Genomic DNA, 17,830 nt, shown 5'->3' with positions numbered 1-17,830 from the left:
CAACGCGACTCGCCAACCAGTGAAATAAAGCAGAGTTTTTTTTATCTCCCAAACCATAATACCTTCATACGCAATCAATGACCACCTCGCATTTACGGCTCTTTGAAAATTGTTGTGTTGGTGGTGGACGGACGGACAGACAGACAGACAGACAGACAGGTTGTGTTATATAAGTACATGGGTAGACAGACAGACAGATAGATAGATAGGTACAGGTACAGTCCGGCGCACAGGTAGACACGTAGGCAGGCACACACACACACACACACACACACGTTTTCTCTCTCTCTCTCTCTCTCTCTCTCTCTCTCTCTCTCTCTCTCTCTCTCTCTCTCTCTCTCTCTCTCTCTCTCTCTCTCTCTCTCTCTCTCGTTTTCTTTATTCTTGTATTTATCTTTTTTGTTCTCTCTTTGTTTTTTTCTATTTTCTTTCATTCTCGCTTTCCTTGTTTCTTTTCCTTTCATTCTCTCTCTCTCTCTCTCTCTCTCTCTCTCTCTCTCTCTCTCTCTCTCTCTCTCTCTCTCTCTCTCTCTCTCTCTCTCTCTCTCTCTCTCTCTCTCTCTCTCTCTCTCTCTCTCTCTAAACACCCACTCACCCAAACACCCTTCCTCACACAAACATTAGAGAGAGAGAGAGAGAGAGAGAGAGAGAGAGAGAGAGAGAGAGAGAGAGAGAGAGAGAGAGAGAGAGAGAGACTAAATTTACCAAATCTCCGGAACCAATTACTAATGACATCATCTACCTGGGGCCTCCTTCTCTCACCTGTGTCTGCTTTATCACCTTGATCGCGCCTTCCTCACTCACCTGGGAGAGATGGAAACTTCACTCTGCGTTGGTTCATTATTAGAAGCCTTGGTGACACACGAGGGAACACAAAGGAAGGGCAAGCAGAGAATACGTTGAGGATTAGGAAATAAGTGAAGGAATAAGGGAAAAAAAGTTATGAAATTGTAAAGAAAGTAAAAGGAAATAGCGAAAGAAGTTAAGGATAGTTAATGATAGTTATAGTTGGAAATGATATTATTTTTTATTATTAGAAGCCTTGGTGACGCACGAGAGAACACAAAGGAAGGACGAGTCGAAAAATCTGTTGAGGATTAAGAAAACTAAGGAAATTGTGGAAAAAGTCAAGGAAATAGGAAAAAATGACTAGGGAAATAGGGAAGGAAATGAAGGAAATTGAGGAAAAAAGTGAACGAATCTGAGAAAAACTTAGGAAACTGAGAAAAAAGCGAAGAAAATAGAAAAAAGCTAAATTAAGAAGAAAAAATAAAAATTGAGAAAAAGCTAGAAATTTTAGTATGTAATTTATTAGAACCCTGAATGACACACGAAAGAACACAAAGAAAGGGCAAATAGACTGACAAATACATAGATAAATAGACAGATAGATAGATAAACACCATATAAGTAAATAGATAGACACAGGTAAACACACACACACACACACACACACACACACACACACACACACACACACACACACACACACACACACACACACACACACACACCAGATAGTACCTAGCTAGACATCATTAGTTATCTCCGGTCCCAAATTTTGTGTAAAGAAAATATATCCTGAAGCGAAGAGGAGGAGGAGGAGGAGGAGGAGGAGGTGGTGTAATAGGAGTAGTAGCCCTGAAGTGAGAGAGGGAGGGAAAGGAGGAAATTGAAGTGAGGTATAGGGGAGGAGGAGGAGGAGGAGGAGGAGGAGGAGGAGGAGGAGGAGGAGGAGGAGGAGGAGGAGGAGGAGGGAGATTAATGAATAATATTGGAGTCGAGAGAAGTAGAAGAAGGAGGAGAAAGAGAAGAAGACGGAAGAGGAAGAGGAAGAAAAGGAGGAGGAGATGGAGGAGGAGAAAAAAATAGTCTTAGAAGTGAGAAGAAGGAAAAAAGATGATGTAGGAAGATAGGAAGAGGAGAAAGAGGAGGAGAAAGAGGAGGAAGAAGAAAACGCAGAAGGAGAAGGAAGAGGAATAGAAAATGGTATAGAAGCACAGGAGGAGGAGGAGGAGGAGGAGGAGGAGGAGGAGGAGGAGGAGGAGGAGGAGGAGGAGGAGGAAGAGCAGAAGATGGAGGAGGAAAGGAGGAGGAAGAGAAGAAAACGAAGCAGTAGTAATAATAACAAAGTAATAATAATAATAATAATAATAATAATAATAATAATAATAATAAGAAGAAGAAGAAGAAGAAGAAAATAATAAAAGAATGAAAAATGAAGATAAACCAAAAGAAAACAAACAAAGTAAAATAAGTGGATATAGAAACGGGAGCATTCCAGCATTCCAGTATTCCAGTATTCCATGCTAAGCGGGGAGGGGGGGAGAGAGAGAGAGAGAGAGAGGGACAGGGACAGGGGTGCAAGTAAGGGAGTGCTAGCTGGAATGGAATCAGTCGGGGTCGAGCGCCCAGGGAGGAAGGAGGTGTTACGTCTCTGCTCCTCTCGCCTCCTCTCACTAAAAGTCTGACTGGCGAGTGTGTGTGTGTGTGTGTGTGTGTGCGTCGCGCTCAGACACCGTGCAGTGCTTACCTGGTGAAGTGATGGGAAGTGACTACCTGTTTACCTTAATGAACTCTGGTGAGGTGAAAAAGGTAGTTGGGTAATTAGAACTGCATTAACTTTGAGAATTTTGACTGATGAATGGAAGTACTTAAAATCAGCTACCTTTTAATGATTAGTACTGTGGGAAAGGTAGACAGATGACTGGAACCACTGAAGTAATTGCGTGATACCTGTTCTCACCTTGAATAAATCTGTAAAAAAGGTAGACTGAGGGTTAAAACGACCTTAACGTAGGTGTACCTTGAAAAATAGAGGTGGACTGATTAATGAAACTCCTACCTGCTTATCTTAATGATCTGGTACTGTAAAAAAAAAAAAAGGTACTTGAATCATAATAACTAACTTAATTGTATTTGAATAAGGTGAACTAATAAGTGGAGTGCTTAAAATCCACCTTAATTGAAGGAGAACTCTGTTAAAAAGGTGGCTATATAATTAGAACCACTTCAACTTAATGGCATATGAAAAGGTGAGCAGATGAATGAAATGTGATTAAAAACGACTACCTTTTCTTCCCTTTAATGAACTATATTACCGTAGAAAACAAGTGAAAGTGTAAATCTATCACCTGTTCGTACCTTAATTGAGGGAGGATACACAGAAAGGTAGATTGACAATTAGAGCCACTTTAATTGTATTTGAAAAAGGTGGGCATAAATGGAAAGTACTAAAAACAATCTCTTCTTACATTAATGAACTGTAGAAGGTAGATTGCTGATTAGAACTACCTTAGAACTACCTTAGAACTACCTTAACTTAATCGTACTTGAAAAAGGTGAACTAATGAGTGAAAATTAAGAATATCACCTGTTTTTACCTGAACTGAAAGGGGTCACTGAGATTTATTGATGACTTAACGCACCTTAACGTAATTACTCTTAGAAAGATTAATTGAGTTATATCCTTACTTCAACAACCCCTAAGATCGAAAAGGCTAGAGGGACAAATTGAACGGCATTTTACCTTAACTTGTACTACTAAAACAGTGAAGGGGTGTGCGGGAACTGACCTTAATGATACTAGTAAGGTGAATATAGGTGAAAAGATACGCTTTACTAAAAATAAATAGAGCAGAAACTAAATTAATCTAATGAAAAAGGTTAATGTAGGTGAACAAAAACTTACCTTTACTAATGAAAAAGAGGAACCCAAAAGTCAATAGAGGAAAAAGAACAGTGGACAGAGACTAACTTAACGAATCCAATTAAAAGGTTAATGTAGATGAACAGAAGTGTACCTTACCTTACCTGTACTAATGAAAAAAGGTAGCCAAAATTAAGTAGAGGAAAAGAATAGAGGGCAGACACTAATTTAACGAATCTAATTAAAAGGTAAATACAAAAAACGTAACAAAACTAAATTAGACGAACCCAAAAAGTTAATAGTGAACAGAAAGTTAACGAATCTTATGAAAAGGTAAATATAGAAACAAAAACGTAAGAAAAGAAAAAACGAACCAAAAAAAAAAAAAGTGAACAGAAACTTGACGAATATAATAAAAGTGTAAATATAGACGAACAGAAAACGCACCTTGTCTTAATTGTAGTATTGAAAAATTGATAGAAGGTTAATAGAGGAACAAGAATAGTGAACAGAAACTAATGAAAGGCAAGAGATGAACTGAAACTTACCTTGAACTTTGATAATACTAATGAAAAGGTAACGAAAGATCGAGACAAACTTGCTTACCTTAATTTAACTATATCAGTGAAAATGCGATACGTAATAAAATAGTTAAAGAAAAGATTAGAAACAAATAATCAACTTTATCTGAAATTAACTGAAAAAGGTGACGAGAGATAAAAAAAAAACAATAGAAAAAAATAAATAAAAGAAAGAAAAGAAAGCAGGATTTGAAAGAACTGCATACATCTTACCTGAACCTCACCTGGAAATTAATTAAAAGCGACACCTAACCAAAAAAGTACTCAAGATAACAGATTTTTTTTTTTTTTTTTTTCCCAGAGAGGAGTGTTCGTCTCAAATTCGTCTCAAAGGTGGAATATCACGAATTCATGAAGGTTTTGTTTTGTGTGCTTTTGTGTACGTGTGTCGCTCAGGTGAAAGTTAATTAAGGTGAGTTTTACCTGTACTTTGTTTGTTTGTTTGTTGTTGTTGTTGTTGTTGTTGTTGTTGTTGTTGTTTTGCTATTTCTTTCTTTTTGTTTGTTTGTTTTCTTTGTTTCTTTGTTTCTTTCATCATCATCATCATCTTCTTCTTCTTCTTCTTCTTCTTCTTCTTCTTTTTCGCCACCATCATCATCAGCATCATCATCATCATCATCATCATCATCTCCTCCGCTTCCTCCTTCACTCGCATTAAAAAAGAATCTAATGTAATTTTTTTCCTCTTTTCAGTGTCTTATAATTTCCTTCCTTCCTTTCTTCCTCCCTCCCTCCCTCCCTCCCTCCCTCCCTCCCTCCCTCCCTCCTACCTGTCGAAGAAGTCACGTTCACCTGTATATTGCTTACCTGGGCACCTGGTGAAGGGAGGAAAAAGGATTTGATGTTGAGAGAGAGAGAGAGAGAGAGAGAGAGAGAGAGAGAGAGAGAGAGAGAGAGAGAGAGAGAGAATCATGTTTCATTCCTGTATCGGATGAAAGTCTGCTGAAATATTACTGTAACATACATACATGCATACATACATACATATATATATACATACATACATACATACATACATGCATACATACATAGGAGAAAGGACAAGGGGGAAAGAATGCGTGGGAGAGGCAGAAAATACAGGCAAAATTTCCTCTCCTGTAAAGAAAAATATAGAAAAGAAATACATACATACATACACACATACATACACACACACATACACTTTTTCATACACCTTCAAACGACTTGGTGAATTTTTTTTTGTAATACCGTATTTTGTTTCCTGTATCTTTTCTCGCAACGTCGCAATAGGAGAGAGAGAGAGAGAGAGAGAGAGAGAGAGAGAGAGAGAGAGAGAGAGAGAGAGAGAGAGAGAGAGAGAGAGAGAGTTCAGAGAAAAGGCAAGTAGATTAAGAGATTAAAAAAATGACGAAATGGAATAAGGCATTGAATATAATAGAAAGAAAATGGAAAAAGATTAAAAAATTGAGAAAAAAGGAAGCGAACGATTAACAAACCCTAGAAGTAAATGAAGAAAGAAAGAAAGAAAAGAATAAGTAACTGTAAGACGCAATAACAATAACAGAGAGAGAGAGAGAGAGAGAGAGAGAGAGAAACACTACTCCATCTGAACTTACACGAAAGCCTTTTTCCAAGCATGTCTCAACACGTCAGTCACAAAGTTGAAGCAGTTCCCGGCGCGCCAAGCAGTTAGCAGCGACTCAGCAGTGTTCGTAACTCGGAGGACACGGCAGGTACTTATTGGAACCTGAGTGTTCGTAACCTGGACACTACAGTAATTAAAAGCCAGTCAGTGTTCGTAATCTGAAGGATAGTGTACTTATTGGTGTCTGTGTTCGTAACCTGAGGGCATAGTACTTATTGGTCTGTGTTCGTAACTCGAGGGGACAGTTCTTATTGATGTCTCTGGTATTCGTAACTTCAATGACAGTGGGAGTAACGTATTGTGGCATTAGGTCTTCGTAACTTAAGAGGACAGGGCGAGTACTTGCCTATTGGAGCTTCATATATTCGTAACTTCGTGAACAATGATAGTACTAATTTGAGCTTCGGGTGTTCGTAATCTGAGGACACTGCTGTAATGTTTGTTTTTTTAGTTGTTTTGGTGTAAGCAGAGGATGTATTACCTTCCACCGTCTCTTGATACCATGTAAGGTGCTGTCAGACATTATGGGGCGGCCCACCACCAGAACACCTCTCAGTTCAGTTCGCAAGATCAGAAAACCGAAATAAAAGCAAATATTGAAAGTAATTCCAGCCTCTCTCCAATTGCTTTGCTCTCAGTGTAGCGTGTGAAAACATTACAAGCTTAACCAGAACACTTCTCACTTACAGTTCACAAAATCACAGAACGTACACTATATAAACTCAACCAATGAAAGACAAAGAAACACTCCACTTTGCTCTCAGTGTAGCGTGTGAAAACATTACATACAAACTTAGCCACAACACTTCTCAGTTCACAAAACCACAGAACCTAAATCAAAGCAAGAGAATGAAAGATTACAACAACTCCATCACTTACTCTGCTGTCAGTGTTGCCTTTGAATACACTACAAACTTACGCTGCAAGACGCCACTCAGTAACAGTTAGTAAAATCATAGAACCAGAATAAACGAGAGAAAAAAGACGGACAGAGAAGCGCATATCCTGAAAAGCCAGAGAAATAGACAGACACAGTGACAGCTAAGTTAGGAATGGAACAAAACAAAGTAGATGGATAAAATGAAAAAAAAGACAATTGATAAAGAATAGAAGACATAGAAAAGATCAAAATTGGACAGTACAATAGACGGATGAGATGGAAATGAAAGAACCACTTCATTTCTTACTTTGCTGTCAGTGTTGCCTTTGAAAGCACGACAAACACACGACGACACCTCTCTCTCTCTCTAATAACAGCTCGCAGAATCACAAACGAAATAAACACACGTAAAGAAAGATTCCTGCCATTCCCATCATTTGTTTCCCAGCAGGTGTTGTGGGAAATTAATCAAAAGTCACAACATTCTAATTAATTCTCAGAAGCTGCACCCGATTAAAGATATGCGCCGCGAACAGAGAGCAGTTATACTAAAGATTAATATATTTTTTTTCAACGCAAATTTTCTTGACTAACGAATTCACAGGTAAGACGAATTGCAATATCACCTGCATTATAAGATTTTCCCGCGGATTCACTGACTAGCGCGAATACAGTTTGGGAATTTTTGTGTTTTTTACGTGGTTTGTCTCCTTGTGGTGGTGGAGTGGGTGGAGGGAGGGGCGCTCCACTCCACTCCACTTTTGTTTTATTTATTTATTTTTCTTGTTTTTTCCTTTTCTGCGTATGTGTTGTGTTTCAGGTTTTCTGTTCTTTGTTCTTTTTTTTTTCCTCTTTCCGTGTCTGTGTAGCTTGCTCTTGTTTTGGTGCTGTTGTTTGTTTAGTTGTTTGTTTACTTATTTATTAGTTTGTTTTTCTTTCATGTTCTTATTTTTCTTACTTTTTAACTTAGTTGTTGTTAGTGCTGCCTCTACTACTACTACTACTACTACAACAACAACAACAACAACACTCCCACCACCACCACCACCATCATTACCATGCCTTCCCCTCCCTCACTCTCTCTTTGCATTCCTCCTTTTGAGCAGTCTGTAAGCTTCCCAAGAGGAGTGAGGGCGCAGCGCAGTATAACAGTATTCCGTGCATTGCTTTGTTATTGCCCTCCTTTGTAATGTATTGAGTGTATTTATCTCCTGTATTGTCCTGCGCTTATTTAGAATTATGTTACAGGGATTAGTGGTGCAGATATAAGATAGTCTGCCCCTCACGTGTTGTGTTTGTACGTGTGTGTGTGTGTGAGGGAGAGGGTGAAGGAGAGGGTGAGAGAGAGGTTGAGAGAGAGGGTGAAGGGTATGAGAGAGAGGGGCTGGTTGAGAGAGAGAGAGAGAGAGAGAGAGAGAGAGAGAGAGAGAGAGAGAGAGAGAGAGAGAGAGAGAGAACGCAGCACAACCCCAAAACCATAACAAACTTAAAAAAATAAAATAAAATAAATAAATAAATAAAAAACCTACAGAACAGCCTATTTACCTTACCCCTTCACCCACACCCCCATAACTCAACCCCCCATCACTTCCCCTTCCCCCCACTCCCTCAAGCACTTGCCAAACACTCATCCACTAAAACAGCTTAAAATCGCCAGGCTGTCCATCCCGGAGCACAAGTCACTTAGGGTTTACACATGTTGGTGTGAGTGGAGGAGAGATAAGCTAAAAATGGAAGGGAGATAGAGAGAACAGGTCAGGTGGAAGCGTGGCGAAAAAGTACGTGGATTGGGAGGAGTTGGAGTGGATTGGTGGAGCAGATGAATGTGATGGGAATATGGTACAGGGACACAAGACAGTAAAGGAAGGTACAAGGAGACTAGGCCTACACGTGGGAGTCCCTTTGTGAAATATGCCTACCTGTCTACTTTTTGAAAACTTAGTACATACACTCATATACATGCAAATACAGACAGTTATACAGTTATACATGCAAATACAGACAGTTATACAGTTATACATGCAAATACAGACAGTTATACAGTTATACATGCAAATACAGACAGTTATACAGTTATACATGCAAATACAGACAGTTATACATGCAAATACAGACAGTTATACAGTTATACATGCAAATACAGACAGTTATACAGTTATACATGCAAATACAGACAGTTATACAGTTATACATGCAAATACAGACAGTTATACAGTTATACATGCAAATACAGACAGTTATACATGCAAATACAGACAGTTATACAGTTATACATGCAAATACAGACAGTTATACAGTTATACATGCAAATACAGACAGTTATACAGTTATACATGCAAATACAGACAGTTATACAGTTATACATGCAAATACAGACAGTTATACAGTTATACATGCAAATACAGACAGTTATACAGTTATACATGCAAATACAGACAGTTATACAGTTATACATGCAAATACAGACAGTTATACAGTTATACATGCAAATACAGACAGTTATACAGTTATACATGCAAATACAGACAGTTATACATGCAAATACAGACAGTTATACAGTTATACATGCAAATACAGACAGTTATACAGTTATACATGCAAATACAGACAGTTATACATGCAAATACAGACAGTTATACAGTTATACATGCAAATACAGACAGTTATACAGTTATACATACAAATACAGACAGTTATACATGCAAATACAGACAGTTATACAGTTATACATGCAAATACAGACAGTTATACAGTTATACATGCAAATACAGACAGTTATACAGTTATACATGCAAATACAGACAGTTATACATGCAAATACAGACAGTTATACAGTTATACATGCAAATACAGACAGTTATACAGTTATACATGCAAATACAGACAGTTATACAGTTATACATGCAAATACAGACAGTTATACAGTTATACATGCAAATACAGACAGTTATACATGCAAATACAGACAGTTATACAGTTATACATGCAAATACAGACAGTTATACAGTTATACATGCAAATACAGACAGTTATACAGTTATACATGCAAATACAGACAGTTACACAGACGCAGACACGAAAAGAGCACCAAGGAGAAAAAAAAATCAAGACAGGCAGAAAGACAGACAAATTACGAAATCAGCTCGTTATTAACCCTTTCCTTCTTGTGGGTGCTTATTAAGTTTTCATGCATTACTTCTGGTCCTGTTAACTGTATCGTACCGCATTGAAAGGGTTAAGGACCTAAGGATCATTAGAGGTATTGAACAGTATTCTCAGACACTTCAAAGTCTTAACGTCACCAACTTCCAACAAGCTCTATTGAAATTATTGAGTGTTGCCAAGGGAGTTTCATGATTTTGGTGATAGTTTAACGAAGACTGGAAGAGAACATGAAAATCTCAATTGTTTACCTCTGTGGCCTGTGAACACGCTAAGGAATAATGAGTAATATGCTAAAAAATAATACAATACACTTAAAAAATATATACACTTAAATAGTACACTTAAAATAATACACTTAAAAAAATAGCACTTAAATAGCACACTTAAGAAAATAATGCACTTAAATAATACACTTAAGAAAATAATGCACTTAAATAATACACTTAAAGAAAATAATATACTTATATAATACACTTAAGAAAATAACTCTCTTAAATAATACAATTAAAAAAATATTCTGCATTGTTGGGAAATAAAAACACATGAAAACCCAATAAATAATCCCCGCAGCTTTTGAAAATGGCAAGATCAGTTTTAAGAGAAGCCCAGACCACTTGATAACAGTAAAACAAAGACTGAACAAGAAGCAGGAGAATAATTAAAAGCCAGCTGCTAACTTTTATGGTCTCTGAAAATGCTAAGATCAGTTTTAAGAGAAGAACAGAACACTTATTGATAGTCTAACAATATTTTAACAGGCTGAATTACTTGCAGAAACATACACACACACACACACACACACACACACACACACACACACACACACACACACACACACACACACACACACACACACACACACACGAAAACCCAGTTACTAACCTTCAGTAGCCTTTGAAAATACCATGATCATTTTAAAGTAAAGGCCACAACAGCTACTAGTACTTTAACAGACTGAATTATTAACAGAAAAAAATAATTGGTGACCTGACAGTTCCCCTCTGTGTCCTTTGAAAATACCAAAGTTACCGTTAAGAGAAGGTCTGGTCATTTACAGGACAGTACAACAAAGGAAAAAAAAATGTTCACAACCCAACAAATGATTTTCTTAGAATTGAAAAACACTAAGTAAAGTCCAAATAATTATAAAACAGCACATATATAACAAAAAACTCTACATTATAAGCGAAAAAAAATGAAAACCACGTCTTTAAATAACCATCTCTAACCTATAAAACTAAAATAACAAAAACCAAAACCAAACAATAACATTCCAACAAAAAACTTTACATAATCATCAAAAACACAAGCACAGACACACAGACAGACAGACATCAACACCCAGCACTTCACCCAGGCCTTTCAAAACACTAAGGGCATTGCCAAAGGATTCCCAGAGCACTTAGGGACACGGGCCGTTGCGCTAAGACAAGAGACGACAGCCAGGAGGAGCCTTGACCGTCCATGGCCTGTGTGGCGTGGTGGTGCGGGGGGACAGCGTGTTTTGCGTGTGAATGCAGCTGTGACGGGGAAAAGCGAGCCAGGCGTGTAATTAAGGGGTAGGGAGAACGAGCTGAGAGGGAGAGGGAGAAGAGAGAGAGAGAGGTGACAGGGAGGTTATACAAGATAGGACAGAACAAGATAAAACAGAAGGGAAGGGAAGGGAAGAGAAGGGAATGGGAGGGGAAGGTAGGAAAGGAGAGAAAAGGGAAGAGCAGGGAAGGGGAGGGAAAGGAAGGGAATAGCAGGGCAAGGAAGGGAAATTAAGAAGAGAAGATAAGGGAGAGGAGAGGAGAGTGGGAAAAATATAAAAATAAGGTAAATGGAGGGAATAAAGGAATATAATTGGAGAGAAGAGAAGAAAGGACAAAAAGAGAGGTAGGAAATGAGACGAAAGGAAGGAAGGAGAAAATAAAATGAAATAGAGAGAGAGAGAGAGAGAGAGAGAGAGAGAGAGAGAGAGAGAGAGAGAGAGAGAGAGAGAGAGAGAGAGAGAGGAGACAATGACAAGCAGGAAGGACAGAATACAGACATGACTTTCACACACACACACACACACACACACACACACACACACACACACACACACACACACACACACACACACACACACACACACAGTATTCATGACTCAGAAATAAGAGAACAATAACAAACAGCGCTAGGATTAATATTTCAAACAATAAGAGTGTTTATTTTTGTTTTTTTCCCCTTCCTCTCTCTCTCTCTCTCTCTCTCTCTCTCTCTCTCTCTCTCTCTCTCTCTCTCTCTCTCTCTCTCTCTCTCTCTCTCTCTCTCTCTCTTTCTCTCTTTCTTCAAACAGGCACAGTTATTTCACGCCTCTTTTGTTCAAACCTTCAAAGGGGAAAAGAAGAAAAATAGAGATACATTAATTTAAGCTATCTCTCTCTCTCTCTCTCTCTCTCTCTCTCTCTCTCTCTCTCTCTCTCTCTCTCTCTCTCTCTCTCTCTCTCTCTCTCTCTCTCTCTCTCTCTCTCTCTCTCTCTCTCTCTCTCTCTCTCTCTCTCTCTGTGTGTGTGTGTGTGTGTGTGTGAAATTTTTTTTTACGACGTAAGGGAAGCGAAATTTTAAATGAAATATGAGCCTTTGTAGACCTTGTTACCTGAGCATATTCCCCCCCCCCTCTCTCTCTCTCTCTCTCTCTCTCTCTCTCTCTCTCTCTCTCTCTCTCTCTCTCTCTCTCTCTCTCTCTCTCTCTCTCTCTCTCTCTCTCTCTCTCTCTCTCTCTCTCTCTCTCTCTCTCTCTCTCTCTTGTCTGACCTTCTAACCTGCCTGCTTACTCTCATCCTCCTCCTCTTCCTCCTCGTCCTCCTCTCCTCTCCTCTCCTCTCCTCTCCTCTCCTCTCCTCTCCTCTTCTCTTCTCTCCTTTCCTCTTCTCTCCTCTCTTGTCTCGTCTCGTCTCTCTCGTCTCTCGTCTGACCTTCCTGACTGAACATCCTCCTCCTCCTCCTCCTCCTCCTCCTCCTCCTCCTCCTCCTCCTCCTCCTCCTCCTCCTCGGGCAAAGCTTTACCAACCTCACCTTCACCTTCTTATATTTCTAAAAACTGAAGAAAACAAATAATAGGAATAAAAGAAGCCAAGAAATTTTCATCCTTACATATAGAAAAAAAAAAACCAGAAAATACTGGTTTGTGATGGTATGCAGGTGACAGGTGAGAAGAAAGGTGTGTGTATCAGTCAAGGTGAGGTGAAGCAATACAGGAACTATCGAGTGTATTTTTTTTTCCTTTATTTTCCTTGAAGTGACTGTTTTGAAGTGGGTGGTGAGTGAAGAAATCTGACCACTAGCAGGGAAGGGAGGGGAAGAGAAACAGATTTGCGTTATAGTGAAGGAATAGTTGTAAAAATAAAGGGTTTCAGTGAGAGAGAGAGAGAGAGAGAGAGAGAGAGAGAGAGAGAGAGAGAGTTTTAATGAAAGGATTATGAGGAAAGTGAGTAACAATAATGAATTAATTGGAGGATTGTGAAGTGAAGGAGAGGAAAATTTTGATGATGATGACGATGATGAAGAGGAACAGAAAACTACTGGTGTGTGTGTGTGTGTGTGTGTGTGTGTGTGTGTGTGTGTGTGTGTGTGTGTGTGTGTGTGTGCTCTCATTATTTACATACAAAATAATTCATGAAACACTCTTACCTTGTTTTAATCACAGTGTTGTGGCAAACCTTAAAGAAAATGTTGTTTTTTTTTTTTTTTAATTTAGTCGAGTATGTTATGCACTTTTTCCTTCAATGGTTCAGTAATTGTCGAGATATTCAGTCAGTCAGCCAGTCAGTTGGTCTTTTAGTCAGTTAGTTATTTTTTGGTCAGTCAGTCAGTCAGTCAGTCAGTCAGTCAGTCAGCCAGCCAGCCAGCCAGCCAGCCAGCCAGCCAGTCAGTCAGTCGGTTGGTCTTTCAGTCAGTTAGTCAGTCAGTTAATTTTTTGGTCAGTCAGTCAGTCAGTCAGTCAGTCAGTCAGTCAGTCAGTCAGTCAGCTCCATACTTGATTATCTACTCAGTCAGTCAGTCAGTCAGTTTGCTAGTCATTTAATTATTCAGTCAGTCAGTCAGTCAGTTAATCAGCCAATCACTTATTTCGTTAGTGCTTTAATCATTCCTTTAGTCAGTCAGTGAATTAGTTAATGATTCGGTCAGGTAGCCAGGTAGTCCTTCAGTTACCTCGTCAGTTCCCTAGGTGGTTTAGTTCATTAACTAGTCAAGCCGCCACCATGGTAGTTACACACACACAGCCAGGCAGGAGAAGCAATTTTCAGCCCCAAAAAAAGAAAACTAGAACGACAGAAAAGAGTCAAGTTAATGTATTTTTCATTAATTAAGTTAGGTACATATATATCGAGGCAGAAACGTAATTTTCATCTCATGGTAGAAAAAATAAATAAATAAAAGGTCAGCTGAATTAGTTAAGTTAGGTCAGTTAAGTTCGTCCATTAATTAGTCAGTCACCATGTAAGAAATATTGGACATAATTTTTACGCTACGAAACGAAAACGGAAAAAAAAAATAAATAAACAAATAAAAAGTTAGTGATTTAAGTTAGTCCATGAACACAATTTTCACAATACAAAACGAAAACGGAAAAAAAAGAGTTAAGTTCATTAGTTAGTTAATCCCCAAGGTAGACACACACATATAACCTGCCAACAACACAATTTCTCATGCTAGAAAGGTGAACAAAGCACAAAAAACTCCCTGTCCTTTCCTCATCGTTAACCAGTCTGCACTCTTTCTCCTCTCCCAATTGGTGACGTCCCAGGAAGCACAGATCAAACAGGGCACACCTCTCAACTCTCCTTTTTTTCTCTCCCTCCCAAAGCCTCCGTTTAAAAGGTTCCAAAAGGTACTAGTGGAGCGTCACCTTAACTTCATTATAAGCTGGGAACCTTTTTTTTCTTTTTTTCTTTTTTTTTTTTTCATTACCAAGGGTGTTCTTTCGTTCCTTCCTTTCTGCTTGCTTTTCCTCGTCTTCGTCCTCTTCTTTTTCGTCCTCTTTCGTTGTGTTTGTTGTTGTTGTTGTTGTTGTTGTTGTTGTTGTTGTTGCTGTTGTTGTTGTGCTTCGTTTTCTTCATTTATTTTCTTTCCTTTTTTACCTTCTTCTTCTTCTTCTTCTTCTTCTTCTTCTTCTTCTTCTTCTTCTTCTTCTTCTTCTTCTTCTTCTTCTTCTTCTTCTTCTTCTTCTTCTTCTTCTTCTTCTTCTTCTTCTTCTTCTTCTTCTTCTTCTTCTTCTTCTTCTTCTTCTTCTTCTTCTTCTTCTTCTTCTTCTTCTTCTTCTTCTTCTTCTCATTTTTTCCTCCATCTGTTTTCCTCGCATTTCATATCTCCTCCTCCTTGTCCTCTTTCTTCCTTCTCTTCCTTCTCTTCCTTCTTTTCTTCTTCCTTTTCTTCCTCTTCCTTTCTCCTGTTTTTGTTTTTCTTCCACCCTTTTCTTTTCCTCCTCTTTTTTTCTCCTCTTCATCTAGCCACCACCACCACCACCACCACCACCACTACTACTACTACTACTACTACTACTACTACTACTACTACTACTACTACTATTACTACTACTACTACCAACACATCTTTTAACAATTCCTGCACTTTCTTCATAACCAAAGGACATTCCCCATTCAATCAACAAGCAGTGGCCGATAATATATGAAATGTACCTGAAAGCTCAATGAATCCATGAATATTTTCTCCCTCGAGTTGTGATCAATTTGCAAATCGGATCGCTCGCTCACTCAGGTACGACAAAAAATAGTGAAAAAAAGAAAAAGATGAAAGTTCAAAGCATCGATCAGTGTATAATGAATGTACTCGACTGTATGAAATGTATAAAGGTGAATTGAGTGTAAGCATAGGTATAACTAAGAGTAAATCAGGAAATACATCAAAAGAAGGAATATTACCAGCACGTGTATCAGTGCATGCAAATCAACCAGAAAAATGTAACAAAAAATAAGTAAAAAAAGAAAGAAAAATATAAAAATGTAAAATAATAAATAAATAAACAAACATTCACTGAAGCAAAGAAAACGGGAATACATTTAATACGAAAACAAAATCCTTAAAATCCAACACATAACTTAATGAAATATATGAAAAAAATATACAAACAGGACAAGCAACACTGTATCTAAGTGATTATAGAGTCTGCAGGTGAACGAGAGAACGAGAAGCATTAAACAGGCAAAAATACAATGAAAGAGTGGCAAAGGTTTGGATGGCTGGGTGCAAATGTTCTCCCCGCTGCCAGACGTGCGGTACTCCTCGCCTGCCTTTATTTGCACCCGATCATAATAATAAATAAGAATAAATTGCATGAATATTGGGAGAGGAAAGCTTTGTGTTGTTCCCGCCTCCTTCCTCTTGCTTCCTCTCCTCTCCTCTCTCATCTTTTCTCATCTCCTCGTCTCTCCTCTCTCCTCTTTCCTTTTGCTCTCTGTTTTTGTCTGTTTGTCTCCTTTTGTTGTTGTTTGTTTCTCTCTGTCTGTGTTTCCTTTTTATGTTTCTTTGTTGTCTTTTTTTCTGTTTCTCTGTCTTTGTTTTTTGCTATTCTCTCTCTCTCTCTCTCTCTCTCTCTCTCTCTCTCTCTCTCTCTCTCTCTCTCTCTCTCTCTCTCTCTCTCTCTCTCTCTCTCTCTCTCTCTCTCTCTCTCGTTCCGCCCGTCCGTCTCTTTCTCTATATTTGTATGTCATTTCTTTCTTTTCCCTCCCCTTCTTCCTCTTTCCTTTCCTTATTCTTCCTTTCCTTTTTTTCCACTAATTAGACCCAACCCAACCCAAACCAAACTTAATCTAACCTAACCTAACTTAACCAAACTTAACCTAACCTAACCTAACTTAACCTAACTTAACCTAACCTAACCTAACCTAATTTAACCTAACTTAACCTAACCAAACCTAACCTAACCTAACTTAACCTAACTTAACCTAACCTAACCTAACCTAACCTAACTTAACCTAACCTAATTTAACCTAACCTAACCTAATCTAATCTCACCTCACCTCACCTCACCTCACCTCACCTCACCTTACCTCTCTTGCCTCTCTCTCTTCACCCCTTCCCTCTCGTCAAGGTATAATTTAAAGGGTTATAACGTTGCCTTTGAGCTGTAGAAAGAGCAGTCTTCTTTCAGCACAGGAGGAGGAGGAGGAGGAGGAGGAGGAAGCGAGGGAAGGGAAAGGTTAAAAAGTGCAAGGGAAGGTGAGGTCGAGAAAATAAAGAGAAAGAAGGAGAAAGGGGAAGAGAGGAGAGGACGTAAAGGAAGATGGAGGAGAGTGACAGGGAGAGGTGATGAGTGAAGGACGGTGAGAGAGAGAGAGAGAGAGAGAGAGAGAGAGAGAGAGAGAGAGAGAGAGAGAGAGAGAGAGAGAGAGAGAGGCATACACAAAGACAGACAAACACAAACAGAATTCATAACATCACATCTAACACACACACACACACACACACACACACACACACACACACACACACACACACACACACACACACACACACACACACACACACACACACACACACACACACACACACACACACACACACACACACACACACACACAATCCCCTACCTCCTTCCACCCTTCCCCTCCCAGCCTTCTTTACCTAGACAACCTTAAGAGGAAGAGGAGGAGAAGGAGGAGGAACAAGCAAAAAAAGAACCAGCAAGTCATCTGTCTGTTATGCAAATGAGAACCAGTTATTTCTCACGTGAAGTGTGTTTTCTTGTTATGTTAAGCAGCTGTTCTCGAGAGAGGGAGAGGGACAGGGGAGAGAGGGAGAGGGGACAGGGGAGAGAGGGAGAGGGGATGCTGAGATGTGGCAGAAAAATGAAATGCCAACTTGATGTCACAGTGAAATAGAGAGTGACGCTTGAGAGAGAGAGAGAGAGAGAGAGAGAGAGAGAGAGAGAGAGAGAGAGAGAGAGAGAGAGAGAGAGAGAG

At 39.0% G+C, this 17,830-nt stretch overlaps 1 protein-coding gene across 8 annotated transcripts in view; it reads left to right on the top strand.

Moving 5' to 3' along the window:
• The window catches only part of LOC135094265 (hemicentin-2-like), a 216,806-nt gene that overhangs the window by 2,386 nt on the left and 196,590 nt on the right, over nt 1–17,830 (top strand). Inside the window, exons 1-2 of one of the 8 annotated variants that reach the window (XR_010263691.1) lie at nt 2,409–2,465; nt 4,532–4,642. The exons of 6 other annotated variants lie outside the window; for them this stretch is intronic. The gene's annotated coding sequence lies outside the window, so the exon portion shown is untranslated. Of the gene's footprint in view, nt 1–2,408; nt 4,643–17,830 lie in introns of those variants that run through there. One more of the 8 variants, XR_010263692.1, reaches the window with a different exon arrangement.

The sequence above is a fragment of the Scylla paramamosain genome, chromosome 45 (genome assembly GCF_035594125.1).
Source record: "Scylla paramamosain isolate STU-SP2022 chromosome 45, ASM3559412v1, whole genome shotgun sequence".
NCBI classification, from domain to species: Eukaryota; Metazoa; Arthropoda; class Malacostraca; order Decapoda; family Portunidae; genus Scylla; species Scylla paramamosain.
This window is presented reverse-complemented; position numbering and strand designations above follow the sequence as displayed.